The sequence below is a fragment of the Centroberyx gerrardi genome, chromosome 9 (genome assembly GCF_048128805.1).
Source record: "Centroberyx gerrardi isolate f3 chromosome 9, fCenGer3.hap1.cur.20231027, whole genome shotgun sequence".
In the NCBI taxonomy this organism is placed as follows: Eukaryota; Metazoa; Chordata; class Actinopteri; order Beryciformes; family Berycidae; genus Centroberyx; species Centroberyx gerrardi.
Genome location: NC_136005.1, coordinates 20,990,980 through 20,996,979, shown reverse-complemented (window position 1 = coordinate 20,996,979; position 6,000 = coordinate 20,990,980). Strand labels below are relative to the sequence as shown.

The following is a 6,000-nucleotide window of genomic DNA, read 5'->3' as shown; positions in this document are numbered from 1 at the left end:
ACCCATGTGGATTTTTCAGTTGGCTAGCTAGACTTTTTCCCAGAAAGCACTTCTCCACGGCGCTCAGGGTTGAGCCAGACTGTGCCTCCTGAGACACAGTAGCTTGTTGTCTGGCCTGGGGGGCAGGAGGAGCCGTGTTATGGGAGGGCAAGGGGACATGTTATGTTAACCTGGGTGGTAAAAGCCTGAACATATTTGGGAAAATACCCCTTTATACACTTTCTCACCCTCCCTCTTTCTTCAGCCCCTTACCGTTAACTGCTGTTGTTCTCCCTTCTTCCCTGTGTCTCCGCAGTGCTTAAGGCCATGGAAGAGGAATCACCAGGGGGTACATCAGATGTTTTTTCGCCACCCTGTTGTAATATTGTTCCTCTACCTCTCCCTTCATCTCTTCATCCATCTATTGGGTGTGTTATCCAGCAATGTGTCAGCAGTCAGACTGAAAGGCTCTCTGTTCCCCCTAACGCTCCCTCTTCCATTGTGTCTATCTGGATGCTTTTCCAAGCTAAGCCTGGCACAGGCCTGGATTTCCGGAGCCCAAAATTCGAGCCCAGGGAACTGGACTCCTCCGGGAAGGGGAGCAGCAGGAGATGGAGCGCCACTCAAAAGCAAAACAAACCCAAAAATCAGGGGTTTATTTAAAATCTCCCCGTCTTATATTTACAGCAGTGCTACAGGCTAGTGATTAGCCACACATGGGTCATGGGTTTCTAAGCCTCACTTAATTTCCCTTGGAATCCATATTTTGTATGTTTTACAAGAGGCAAGATACCAGCAGGGATTGGATTTATGCCTTGTCATTAAAAACATATTATTGCTCGCTGCAGTTATAGTGACTGACTAAACAGTAGCTACGTGATAGGCGTGGTAAACGTTCTTTTAATGAGAACGCATTACCAAAACATAACAGTATATTCTTTGGTATTTCACTTACTTTCCAGTGCAGCCGTGTTTGATTGCAGCTTTTGACGCAGCACTGAGCCACATTCATAGATTTTGTGCTATCTGATGTGCCTTCACAAACAACTGAGACCTGCTCCAGGTTACTGTAATGTCAACAGTGGCCATATGATCTCACTGCAGTGATCTTTGACATTGATGGATTCATACTTGTTTGATGTCTCCTGTTGGATCTGACTACAGTTGAAATGCCCTGCACAGGAAGGAAGTGCTCACCCACTGGTCGCCTGTTCCCTCTTCAGGAGCTGTATGGGGGGGAGGGAGGATTTCAGTGCAATATTTACAGTGACCTTTTCCTCTCACTGGCCAGGGGCCCATGGGAAAAAACTGGAGAAGACAAACAATGAACAATAGGGTTTAGGGATGAGCTATGGTGCCAGCGCAGCATGTGCCATTACGGGATGTGGATTACAGAGGGTGGGAGGTCACGGCGAGGATCAAGGCCCCATCACTGTCCCCCAGGAGCACACCTGGGACACCTGCTCTGTTCTATTAAAAGACACACTATGCAATTATGTGTTGCTTGCTTGATGACATACTGTCAGCAGAAGGTAGTGACGTTATGGACAATATGACTCTGTATTAGAGTGGTTCTTGTTGTCCTGTATACTGTTAGATGTTTGTGAAAATGGAAGCTGGCCTGGGCATGAAACCAAATTCATGTGGGACCTGGCATCTTGTTTCTCCCAGAATTCTGTACCATACAGCACCTCACATGAAGATGTATCAAAACATGACTCATATAAAACTACAAGAACCCCCTGTGCATCAAATAACGCATTGATTTCTAGGTGAACTACTTGGTATGCGTGATATGCCACTGTTGTTCTCTTTCATTGGCAAAAATGCTGTACCACTGAGACTAAGATCAAAATGACCCTCCAGGGGCATTGGCCTAAATTGGTGTTTATGTAGACAAGTGTGTTGCATCAGCATCTGTGCTGATTAGTGGCCAACCTCCCAGATCACAGTTTGATCCCTCAATTATCAGATTAACCCCGTCTAATTGGACAATGTGGTTTCCCCAGGGATTGGGCCTTGTCTTATCACAGAAATTCTTTCTGCCCTGCACAATTTGGTGAGATAAATGTAATGGTATCAGCATTCTAGTGTGTGCCTGGGTGGTCTCTGTTGCATTTCTAATGATGCTGCGCCTTTCCCAGAACAAGTGGAAATACCTCAGTGATGCACCGTGAAAAGAGAGAGGAGGAAAGGAGCAAACTCCCACTGGGCCTCAGCATTCTCCCTCTGATGAGGGGACATCTAACACTTCAGAGAAGCATACGTACTGGCTGATAATGCCGTTTTGTGCCATTTAGTCCTAGGTCAACTCTAAGCACAAAAGTGATGACTGGAATAAAGCTCTTCAAGATAAAAGCACAAAACGAATACATCCTATTAGACAAATTCAACACAGTCATAGGCAAAAACATTCCAAAACAGTTGTAGGTATCTAGGAGAAATTCAGTCAGATCATGTGTCAATCTGTTCTGGGAATAAGTATTATATAATATAGGATGTTTGCTCTGGTGTAGGTACTGGACAAGTCTCTGAGAAAATGGCAGCACAATGGGATGTTTAAGTTTCCACATAACAAACATAATTTCCGTGGAAATAAATGGTTGTCATGTCAACTTCCAGCGTGTAGGCATTACTTTTTCTGCCTCAAAAATCAGATGTTGATTCATGTGGATTCATGGATCAAAGGATACAGTACATGCATTTGTAAGCATTTGTGTCAGAAAAACATATAATTCTATTTTTCATATTACTTAGAATGTATCTAAATACAATCTTCTTGCATACTATTATGCAATAAATAAAAAATAAATAAAATATGCACGAGTCAAGTTGACTAAGTTGACTGAACTAAATCCTGCATTAAAAACCACTATATTAGCATAATTACAATATTATTAATTTAAAAATCTGACTCCAAACTTCAGTATATATAATGATAATTTATCGTTTTATTTTGTGTCAGTTGTTTTGTCTGTCTCGTGACACAGGGCAGTGGCTGACAGGGCGGTCGGAGGGAGGAGGGAAGACCGGAAGTTGATAGAGGAAACAGGAAAGTCTCGCTGGAGTCCAGCCGCTTTAAACTGTAAGTTATCTTTTTCTGTTCGTTTTTGCCCTAAAATGTTCGACAGAAAAGCAGTGCTACTATTCCATAACAGGTGGAAATATAAACACTTCGTAAGGTTACAACGAACGCAAATGACAGTCTTTGCAAACCCCCCGAGCATAACTTGTTAGCTTGCTAGCAAACGCAGGCTAGCCTAGCTAACATTAGCTGTCAAAATTGTCAACAAAGCAGAGACACATCTCCCTCTAATCTCTGATGGGGTCTTTGATATTTTGTGTGTCAGTCTTTAGGCGTCAGTAACGTTAACGTTAATTCAGTCGACAATAATAGATAAACAGCTGACAGATGCGGCTAATGCTAACATCAGACAATGCCTAGCGCTGATACGTGTTGTTCTGTCAGTAGGAGAGAACCTCGCACTATATTACATTCAGAAATCTGGCAATTCAATGTTGCCTTGCTTGTGGCAAAAGCCACATACCACATAGAACATGTTCTAAGACGTTTTACGAGTTATTGAGGTCTTCTGTTAAATTCGGCCTGTAATTGACGCACCAAGCTGCACGTAGTTTTATAAAAACTGAAATAGGATTGTTTCACGCTGCTCCTTATCGCCTTCCACGCTCCACGGTGTATTTTGGTGGAGGAAGAATGACAGCCCAACCAATTCTAAAAGCTGACATTTTTATTGAAACGAAACTTAATGCAACTGATGCATTCTGAATTGAAGAGAGTATCCAATCCCTTCGTAAAAGGTCTTAAGTAATGTTTTACCAGGTATGCACCATTTAATTGCAAGATTTTAGAATGGAGTTTGGCGTGACTGACGTCCTCTTGTTTTGGGGTTAGGCAATGACATAGCCAACTCTAGGTATCCTATAGCCTCTCTGTTTTTACCCATGGTTTTTACACCCGCTTTGTTCGCATACATTTTTCTTGTTTCGGGGGAACAAATATCCTTGCTGGGTTGTTAGTTCCGTCAGGAAGGCTAGATTGGAATGAATACAGTGAAACCCAATTTGGTGACAGCAATTCAAAGAGGCAGATCCACCCTGTAGAACATCTCTCTCTCTCTCTCTCTCTCTCTCTCTCTCTCTCTCTCTCTCTCTCTCTCTCTCTCTCTCTCTCTCTCTCTCTCATGACTCTCACTCTCTCTTTGAGAAACTATACTGAAGGGGGAGGAGGGGGGTGAGCTGTCATTACAGTATGTGGCTTGATGTGCAGTAATGGCATACTTAATTGATCCCCATAGGGAATTTCTCTTTTCTTTTTGAGGGAGGTGTATAATGTACAGTTCATTCATACAGTTCACAGACTATTTTCTTTAACCTTGATCTCTAACAGCATGGGCTAATGTTTTGTCTTTTTTTTATGGTGATCTATAAATGGCAATTTGGGAGGCTTACTAGTAATGCAACAGTTTGAGATTTTTATGGCATGATTATGATGCGAGGGAAAGATCATGATTTCGTGTTTTTACGATTATCATGCTTTTTTTTTTTTTTTACAACACTAAGGATGGGAGAAATAAAATAAGCATTTTATACCTAAAGGTTTTATTGTATTTTTAACAACATTTCTTTTGGTTCTGCTGGGATGCTGTCTCTTGTCTGTTAGCAAATGTAGCCTCCAAACAAACAACATGATTCATGCAAAATACTGTAGAAATATTGTAAAAATACTTGTGATGCTGGTCGTTCACTTGTAGTGCTGTCCTCCATCATTGAGCAGTTAAAAATAAGAGTAGGTGGGAGGGTCCAAATCAGAGTACCGGAAATTGAGTTTTGAAAGCCAGAAATATCAGCACTTTAAGTAATTGTTGAATTATTGGTATTGACTACCAACCCTACCAAACTCTGCTATTAAGTGATGTAAAAATCTTACTTAATGCACCTACAATTTTAGGTAGGCTCTACAGTGTCTAACTGTGATGGAATTGATGTGCAAATCTGTGTGCATGAGAATGAAACACAGTGTACATTATGTCAGAGAGGTCAAGAGAGCACTGTTGCAGCTGTGGTTGTAGAACAATTGCACATACAATTATTTTCTAGTAGATCTAAAGCTTAAAATATTACTTAGCCTACTTATTAAAGCTAAAGCCCTCTCCTGTTGTGATATAGTGCCAATCGATATCAACAAGTCTAAAGTTACCACTAACAGTGTTCTGTCTCATTAAGTGTAGTGTTTTCAAACAGAACATGGTCTAAGCATAGAATTCCTGCTCCTGTGTGCTTTTGTCAAATATTGTTATAGCATACTTTCTTTAAATAGGCCTTTTCAGGGAAAACTTTACCTTACCATGTGTGTTTGTTTAACTGATTGATTGTATGAGAGAGTGTGAGGAATTGATTGACAGGTCGATGGCAGGCAGGCGCCATGTCCCAGGAACAAGTTGTCATTGAGCTGCTCCATCATTTGGACCGGCAACCATGCTAGCGAGTCCCTAGGCCCTTCAGTGAGAGCCTATAGAGCTCTACTCCACACCCCAAATCTCAGTTCTCCTCCTCCTCCTCCTCCTCCTCCCAAATGACAGCACCCCTTGGCTGGGGGATGGGGGTAAGGCTACACTGATCCATTTCCTGCCCCCTCACGGGGCTCTAATTGGAAAATTTGGGTGGCCCTGCTTGTTTGTTTTGGTGGAATGTGGTGGGTTATATTTTTGAGTCTTTTCCTCAGTGCTGCTGCTCCGTAGAGCCCAGGGTGAATTGAGCAACGGGGGTCAGGCCTAGCCTTGTTTGTGAAGTGGCACTTCTCTCTCACCCCTGTCCGCTCTCCCCAGTCTTCCCCACCTGGTAGCCTCCTTCCTGCTGACAGGCTTGCTGGGCCACTGGTTTTCACAGTCCCGATTTCCATGACCCAGTCAGACCACAGACCTGGACGGACCACACTGGAACTCCAGACAGATAGAGGAGCTTTGGGCTGGGGAAAGGGTCACAAAGCAGCTCAAAGAA

General features: G+C 42.8%; 1 protein-coding gene across 1 annotated transcript in view; it reads left to right on the top strand.

Annotated features, from left to right (window-relative positions):
• Positions 1-3,011: 3,011 nt before the first annotated feature.
• Positions 3,012-6,000, top strand: part of exoc2 (exocyst complex component 2) — a 35,612-nt gene continuing 32,623 nt past the window's right edge. Inside the window, exon 1 of the mRNA XM_071918410.2 lies at positions 3,012-3,064. The gene's annotated coding sequence lies outside the window, so the exon portion shown is untranslated. The remainder of the gene's footprint in view (positions 3,065-6,000) is intronic.